At 38.6% G+C, this 9,062-nt stretch overlaps 1 pseudogene; it reads left to right on the top strand.

The window, feature by feature from the left end:
• The first annotated feature begins 5,573 nt into the window (after nt 1–5,573).
• LOC104847459 lies at nt 5,574–7,599 on the top strand (annotated as a pseudogene).
• Nucleotides 7,600–9,062: the final 1,463 nt, after the last annotated feature.

Below are 9,062 nucleotides of genomic sequence, written 5' to 3'. Positions count from 1 at the left end.
AAATATATTAATGTATTTAGAGTAGCACACGCTTGTGGTACACTTTCAATGCATGGTAATTATTATTCTTATTTAGTTAACTGTGCCACTGTAAAGATGAGCTTTTATAATCATTAATTCTTCATGTATAGCCTAAGGTAGACAAATGAAAGCAAAAAACACTCTATAGCTTTATGATTGTTCCATTGTTATGAAAGTATTTTTAAAAAATGTGGCAGTACTCCTCCATTTGTTTGTAACTGTATTGTCTTAAGTATTCTGAGTGCTAAGTTTTCCTCCTGATGAAGCTAGTGGACTGATTGTCCTGAAGATTATTGCTGCTCATAGTTTGTATGTCCTTCATTGAGTTTGCTGAATTGATTTTCTTTCTCTTTCTATTTGCTTGCTACTCATATGCACAGAAATGCATAGTTTAAAAATTATTTCCTACTCCAGTGAGGAGTTTTTGTTCTCTTTGATTATTTTTTCTTATTTCTTAGCAAGAAATATTGAGGTACTGTAGGGCAGAGGTATTGTCTATTTTATAGTGTTATTCTCTTATGGGGCTGTTATTTAATTTAAAAAACAAATTGCATTCTGAGTGAAATGCCTTAAGGCAAGGTTGACCACATGACCCAGGTTTGTAGACTTTATTTCTTAAAGATATATTTTTGATTATTGCCAAAATATGCTCCATGCTTCTATCTGCAAATGTTCATCTCAGATTTTGAAGTCCAGACTAGAAAAATAGGTAGATACAAAATTTCTAGTGCCCTCTCCTTTTGCTAAGTTTTTTCTTTTAAATTTAAAGGTAAAAGTTGATTCTGCTACACTGTTGATATTTTATAATGATTTTTATTATATTTACCTTTTATAACAATTTACTAAAGATAAAAAATGTATTTTTGAGCTTCTTTTAAAATATGGTTAGACAATTCAGCAGATGGATCTTTTCATTTTCTAATTAAAGAGAAAATATGATGGTGAGTGAAATAGTCAAACTTTTAAAGTTTGAACAAAATTCAAGAATCTTTATGTACATGATCCATGTTTCAAACATAGAGAGAGCTTACTTCTTGGAAAATCACTTCTACCATCTGCATGTTTTTGTATTCCTTCACTGGAATGTTAATGAAATCACATGGAGGTTCAGAGCAAAGTGAAAACCTGCAAACAGGCCAAGAATAAAACCAGTTCAGATTTTTGGTGACTTGATGAGGGATTGTATGTGCTTTCCTCTTTATGTAATATAAATATGTTTATTTACATTTTATGAAATATATTTGGATGAAAGTACTTCCAAGAAGGCCATGAACTTAAAATCTCCAAATAGTAGATTCAGTATCAGATTTACTCCTTTTTTTCTGTTCAGGCTTTATGTCTCCAAATGAGAACTGCATTTTGAAGTAATATATTTTAGGATACTGTTTGCATTTTATTAAGGTTTGAAGAACATGGAATAGAGGTAGAGTTCTTCAAATAAAAACATATACTACTGAGAAAAAGGAGAATCTTGCTAGTTTCTAAAATTTAGAAAAATAATTTTTATGAACTTTTTCTTTACTCCCAAAGAGACAGTTCAATATGATATTGATATTGATCATATTTATCAAATAATCATAATGGGGATAAATAATTCTACCATTTTAGTTATTTACCAAATTACATTGAGTAAATGAGGTAGAATTTTGTTTGATAATGGAAAAGTCTCATTATAGATTTTGAAGGGCGTCTTATGCCTTCTAACTACAAAAAATCAATTCAATCTTCAACAAATAGAATTAATGATAATGTTATTAACTTGCAGTGTGAGAGAATTTGCAGATAGTACTGAAATTACAATTTCAACTTAAAGAATAGAGCTATAGTATTTGCAGATTATGAGAACTTTAATTAACAAAAAGTAGGGAATTAAACTGTCTAAATTTCATTTTTAACATTGACCTTTACATGATTTATGTTATGAACATCTTGTCACAAATTCATACAAAAAAGCTAATAACTAATTAATTACCAGTGAAATGGGAATTGAATAAATGAGCCTCAATGGCTGTAGATATATAAAATGTTCACCAAGGAAGTTTCATTCTGCCTCCATCAACAAGAAATATATTTCAAGTATCCATAACATTGAAGAGGAGAGACAAGTCACATCAAAATGAGTAAAATGCCTGGGAAAGGAAATTATAAACTTTACCATGAAATTATTAACTTCCTGGTCTTTGGTTTCAGCAGTAAGGGAGTATCATATTACTTTGTTTTTAATAGAGGGCAGTAGAATAAAACATTGACCCAGATTCTCATTCTATAAAACTCTGTGGGAGAATTATACTCCACTGGTAAAATTCAGCCAGTAGAAGCATAACCACAAATATTAAATGCTATTGTCTGCATTAAATTTATTGTCAGGCTACTTAAATAGGAAAAAAAATTTCTTCAAACTATTAAATAGTGAAATAGTCTGAAAAAAGTTCCTTTATAGTGACAACTTCTACTTGTTTCACATTGTTAGTAGATAGAGTCCTTCTCTTTCTCAATGTAGTTCTTACTATGCTAATTTCAGTTGTGACAATTAATTTTCCAAGAACTGGTAAAGGCCAATATTTCAGCAGAATAAGATGTAAATTTAAATGCAGTAAGGCATCTCTTTCCTTTATTAAAGTTTTGCATCCTGAAAAGCTAAACACCAATAATTTCTTCTCTTTTTCAAAAATAAATATACCAGTCTTTTGGATTAGGACACACATATGTAAATACTGAAGTTTCTCTAGTGTGAGAAACTGAAAGTGTAAATAAGGACTAAAAGGTATAACAGATAATGTGAACAGGAAGAAAAAGTCAAAGAGAAAGTGGAAATGGGAGGGGTAGGGGAAAGGAAAGAAGGGAATGGAATCAATAGGATAAGATAAAAAATAATGAAAACAAAGTCTTTGTAGATTGGTAGGGAGGGAGGGGTTGAAGTGAGGGCAGGAGAAAAATAAGAACCAAGACTGATCATGTAAAGGTACAAATTTCCAACAATGAATGTCATTATACTGTATACATTAAATGTAGCAATAAAATAAATAAAAGAAAAGAGAGAGGCTGGATCAAAAACTTGAGTGATCCAGTTGGCTAAGTTAATAATCTGGAAAAGACACTTTCCAGCAGAAATAATAGCTAAGATCTAAGGTAGGAATGACTCTGTTATGTTCAAAGAACTTTGAGAAAGACACTCTAGTTAGTACTCTATGCGCAAAAAATAGTAACAAGCGTAAAAATGTTAATGGTTATTTTTATTAAAAACGCTAATTTAAGCCTTCCTCTCTATATAGCAGCATTCATCAGTACTGACTCCAAGTAGGGTTTATTTACTCTCTTCAGACAATGAGACAGTCAAAATCAAAGTTCAAAAGATGACAGTTAAAGGACTTTTTCCTTTCTCTTGAAACTGACTCTGACATGGATATGTGCATGCTAGCTTGAAAAAGAATGAATGCCCCACCCCCAAGCAGAGTTGAAATTATTCATTTGAGACCGTCCTAGACCATGTGACCCTAGGTGACTGATAGGAAACATTGCACAGATGACCATTTTTGTGCTTTTCATCTTATTTCTAGGGAATTCTTTATATATCCTTTGGCTCAAGGATAACTTCTATATATTAGAAATTTATCTAATTCTTGTGTTTAGAAGACCTAGTAGCTTTGCATAGGAAATAGTGTCATACATATTATGAGAAAAGAGCCAGGGAGGTAGAACCTATGGTATCTTTCTAATGCTGTGGAATCCAGGATCCTTTGGAATAAAGCAACTTAATGAAGTGATTTTTAATATTCTAGAACTCTATTTCTGTGATAGGTGATCTTTAATTTCAATATGGTTAGCTTGAAAAATACCTTGGAAATTATTAAAGCACACTTTTGATAATGTCTGGATGAGTCATGAGGGAATGACTTTGGGGACTGTATTAGGTCCTTAGTTCCTTCCACTCTAGATCATCTCTGCTCCATGTTTTACAGATGCTATGTGTTGAGCAGCTTTCTTCAACCATGTCCTTTTATCATGATGTTTCATCCAGTAGCTAGCTGAAGACTGAAAGCTCTGAACCTCAGCCCAAATAAGCCTGTCCTCCTTTATGTTGTGAGTGTCAGATATTTTTTCCCAGAAAGAGAAAGCTGAGCAATACAGAAAATTTTTACAGAGTGTGGGGTTATCATTGTGACTATACCTCACCATGTTTTTCAAAAATATTTGAAACTGGTTTGGAAGAGAAGCTTGAAAAAAAGTGTTAGATGGAGTTGAAGTTTCCATAGGGAATTGGACTAAAACTTTTGTGTGCTACACTCTGTCAAATAATTTGTCTACATTTTATTTGTGTCCTAACATATTGTATGAAGCTGAATTTAAATGTGATGGAATAATTAATTAAGTAGGGGAAATTTTAAGGCAGCCCAGTGTTCAGGCTGTGACATGGGTACTGCCAACTTTTAAAAAACTAGATTCATAGTGATAATTGTGAGGAAAATGCAGAGACAAATAATTCAATATCTCACCAGTTGGCTTCAAAATCAGCATACTTACAGTTGGAGGCAAAGAAAATATGGTTCTAATGGATCAGGACTATTAAAAAGAAGCCAAGGTGATATGTGGGAGTGCATGCACCATGAAGCTCTCTTGGGGTGTGTAGCCGCTGATGTGTGCTTCCTCATCTCCATAGTTTGGCTCTTGGAGCTGTGGCCAAGAGAGAAGTGGCTTCCAGTGAGTCCCCTCTGGCTTACTCACCTTGTGCTGGTGTCTTTGTTCCAGGGAAGGAACATCAATGTCACAAGACCCTTCAGTAGAGTCTAGCATCTGCTTTCCTTTCATACTTCTTCCAAAAGCATGTTCATACATGTCACCTCTGTGTGCTCCGGAAGGGGATTCTCTTTCCTGTGTAGAAGATGTGAAACTCTGTGAGCTATAAAATGCCCCTTTAAATCCTTAAATGCAGTCTTTTTTTTTTCCCCCCGGTGTAAGTGGGTGGAACTAACTTTAGTCTGTTCTACTGAAAGTACAGAAAGTTACCTAAAACAAATTGGATGAATCTGAGAATGCTTTATCTTTTTTTTTTTAAATACAAAGTTCCCAAATATAAATTTCTAAAGCTTGTCCATGTATCACTGTAATTCAGATGATTTAAAACTTTCTCAGCCCTTATCTGCCCCCACCTCTTCTCCACTTTAATAGTGTTTTGGCTCCAAAAGAATTCTAACTTTGTCCTACAGGAATCTGCACCTCATTTTCTTTACATAAAGTATCTCCTAGTTTATGTTTTACTGGCTTGCTTCCTTAAGGTTGAAGAGGAAGCTAAGAGTAGCAAAATTAGCCAATTGGATAATGATGGGGGAGTTTAAAAAATATACTGTATATTTTAAAGAACAAAATTAAAGCTTAAAAAGAGGCTGAGGATGGAAGGAACTTTGTTCTGTCTTCTTCAGAATGTAGAAGTCTTGAGAATTCAGGACAAGCAGCAGAAATACATTCAACTTGGTGACTGAACTGGAGACACTGGAGGAGGTACCAGAGATAAGGGATCCAAGGAAGGGTGATTCGAAACTTAAGGACTCTGCTATATGAATAATTCTCTGGAGAACATCATTTTCTTTGAAGAATACATCTGAGTGAAGGCACTGTCCATCCCACAACACAGGTTGAAGGGCTTTCTGGACTCCTTGGCTTCTAAAGGTCCAGACGCCCTTAGGGAATTCCAGCAGATGGCCACCACTACCATGGTGTACCAACAGGGTGGGAACTACCGACAGCACTGGAGTGACAGGCTCTTTGCTTGAACTTGCTTGTCCACTCACCACCAGTGTTCAGCCACAGACCCAGCATGAACAGCAGGTCTAGGCTCAACAGCAGTTCAGGTACAGGTACAGATATAGCAGTCACAGCAGGTCTCAGCTCAACAGTTCTCCCCACAGCTCACTGTTCACCAGCCTGCCGAGCAGTCCATCCAAATTCGGGTGCAGATCCAAGGACAGGCACCTCCAGTCAGCAGCCCCGTCCATCCAGACCTCATCTCTATAGAGCCCCAATCTCTCACAGCTACAAACGGCCCAGATCCAGGTGCAGTACCTGCAGGTGGCTCAGCAGATCCAAGTGGCTGAAATTCTGGAGGAGCATATCCCACACCATCAAATTCAGGCTCAGCTGGTTGCTGGCCAGTCTCTTGCTGGGGTGGGGGGTCAGCAGATCCAAAGCCAGACTGTGGGTGCCCTTTCCCCACCACCATTCCAGTAGGGCTCACCTCGGGGATGGGAGTGTCCTCCAGCCAGTGAAGTGGCACAAAGTGGACGTGCCCATCACTGTGTTCTACACCATCTGAGGCCAGCCAGTGGCCACTGTGTTGGCCATTCCACAGGGCCAGCAACAGAGTTATGTGTCATTGAGGCCAGACTAGCTGGCAATAGACACTGCCCACCTGTAGAGTGCCACTAGGACCATTACTAGCCCTACAGGAGAAACTTGGACCATCCCTGTTTCTTTTGCCCAGCCCTGGGGGGACCCTCAGCAGCAGAGCATAACCCACAATGCCATTCCCCAGGAAACCTACAACAAAGTTTGTGTCAGTGGCTCACTCATAGCTTGGGCAGCTGTAAAGCTGGAGGCTGAAAAGGAGGCTGAAAAGCTGCAGCAGCAGCAGCAGCTCCAGGTTACTTGTTCAGCTCAGACTGTCTGAGTGCTGGAGTTGAACTGCATTCACAGCCACAGCCTTCCCCAGAACTTCTGCTTCCAAATTCTTTGAAGCCAGAAGAAGGGCTTGAAGTACGGGAAAACTGGGCCCAGACTAGGAATGCTCAACAGGAGAAGGATGCTCAGGACAGATTGACTCCCACTGGGAGGTGTTAACTGCTGCGATTCCAAAATGATCTTATCTCTGCTGTAGCTGAGTTGAATTATGGGCTGTTTCAAATGACATGCTCTACTGTATTTTTCTGTGTATTCAAAAGTATCTTTTTGAAAATGGAAGGGTAGATGACATTTTCTCTGCTCTTTACTATGTTTGATCCATGGAGTGGCTTCATGAAGTTCTGAAGGGTGTTCAACACCGGGTCATTCCACTTGGCTACATTCTGCCTTGCCATGTGACTGAGAAGATGCTGTGGGAGTGCAGACAGCTTGGGGCACGCTCCCCCTCTACCTTGCTGACCACCATCATGTTCTTTAATACCAAGTACTTCCTGTTGAAGACAGTGGACCAGCATGTGAAACTGGCCTTCTCCAAGGTCTTGCAATAGGCAAAGAAGAATCCCTCTAATCCCAAGGATAGAAGCATGAGTATCCAGTACTAGAAGGCCTTGGGATACACCAGACTGGCCAGAAAGTTACAGATAACATGTTTGCAGAATGGACAGAAAATCCAGACAATCCAATGTGGCATCCCGTCAAGCTCTATGGTTGCTACCTCTTCAAATGTCTCCAGAGTGTGAAAGGCTCGAATAACACCTTTTACCTGACTCCTGAGCTAGTAGTGGTCCCCAACAACCCAATCTGGTACTCAATCCAGCCTATCAGAAAGAAACGCTGAGCCAGATCCGGGTAATAGGAGAAATTCAGGAGACCACTGCAGTGGCCAATACAAGCACCATGCACTGAGATACCTCAGCCATGGTACAAGGAAAACCAGCCGGGAAAAACCAGACAGACTTTCACACTAAAGAAGAGGTCGCCGCTTTTTTCCCCCTTTTCTTTTATTGGTGTAGTTATGAAGCCTTTCATGCTACTTCTGTTTAAAATGTAAAAGAAAACTTTATCCACTTTGAATCTTCATAGCCCTGCAGCAGACTCCTTGGCCTACTGTAGGGGCTTGAGGTTTCCTGAGAGCCAGATGTCCTAGAAAGTTGCTGGCTGACTTTTTCATCTGGGCCCGAGGAAAGGGCTTGGACTGATAGGAAAAATGTGGCCCCTTCCGTTCCTCAAGATGGAACTAAGGATGGACCTACCTCCAGGGAGTCTCCTTAGCTGGCCTCCACTCTGGACTGGTGCACATCGCTGACCACAGAGGAACCATGTTTTCTTCATGTTCAGACACAAACCTAACATCTAACGGAAGAAAAGTGAGGAGAAATTCAATTATGATTTATTAAAGACAATTTCTACTACACCCTTCTTTATGACACGTGACATTTTAGATGTTAAAGTAAAAATTTACTATGCCTTTTTTTTTTTTTGCCTAACATTGAGGCCTTAAACCTGAGGCTCCCGTGCCTGATGGAATTCCTGTAATATACACTCATGTATCATATAAAGATACCACTCTGTTTGTCTTATGTATTCTTACTCTAGTTGTTTATTATGAAGGACAAGCAAACCTTTAAAAGAAAAAAGAAAAAAGGAAGAAGAAGCCAAGGGTTTTGTACTAGGAAAACAGAAAAGATGTCTTGAGAGCATCACAAATCAGCAGAACTTACCCATGGCAGTCTCAAAGGTATAGAATTGTAACCTCTTTTGAAAGATTTTGCTTTGAAATAAGATCCTCAACTAAGAGTTGCTTTGAGTCTAGAAGGGACTTTGGGCTTGAACTTTTTTTGTGTGTGTGGAACCAGGGATAGAACTCAGGACTTTGGGCTTGCCAAGTGGGGGGCACCATTGAGATGCATCCTCAGCCTGGGCTTGGATTTTTGAGCATTGGTAAAAGTATTTATACTTACTTTGGGTAAGGAATACTAACTCCTTACTAATTCATCTTTGGTTGTATGAAGAAGGGTTACATCATATCATATGGAAATATGACTGTTGTCTCTATGTGGAGATCAAATATGGTTTAAGGAGATGTATGTGGGTGTCAAATTGACAGAGTGGATTTGTAATGGCTAATTTTGTCAGCCCGCCTGGCTTGTGAGATGATGTCTCGGAGATTGTAAAGCACCCCTCTGGGTGTGGCTGTATACGTGATTGGGGTGTGACCATGGGTACTACATATGGTCTTTGGCACCTTCCTCTCTGTTTCCCATACTCTCTGCTTCCCAGATGCCATGAGTTGAACAGCTTTTCTCTGCCATTTCCTTCTTCCATGGTTAAGACTACCTTGGAGTTAACTGACCATGGACGAAAATATC

The sequence above is a fragment of the Fukomys damarensis genome, unplaced genomic scaffold (assembly GCF_012274545.1).
Source record: "Fukomys damarensis isolate Sample0158 unplaced genomic scaffold, DMR_v1.0_HiC HiC_scaffold_24, whole genome shotgun sequence".
In the NCBI taxonomy this organism is placed as follows: Eukaryota; Metazoa; Chordata; class Mammalia; order Rodentia; family Bathyergidae; genus Fukomys; species Fukomys damarensis.
Note: the sequence above shows the minus strand (reverse complement) of the source record. Positions and strands in the feature narration are given on the sequence as shown.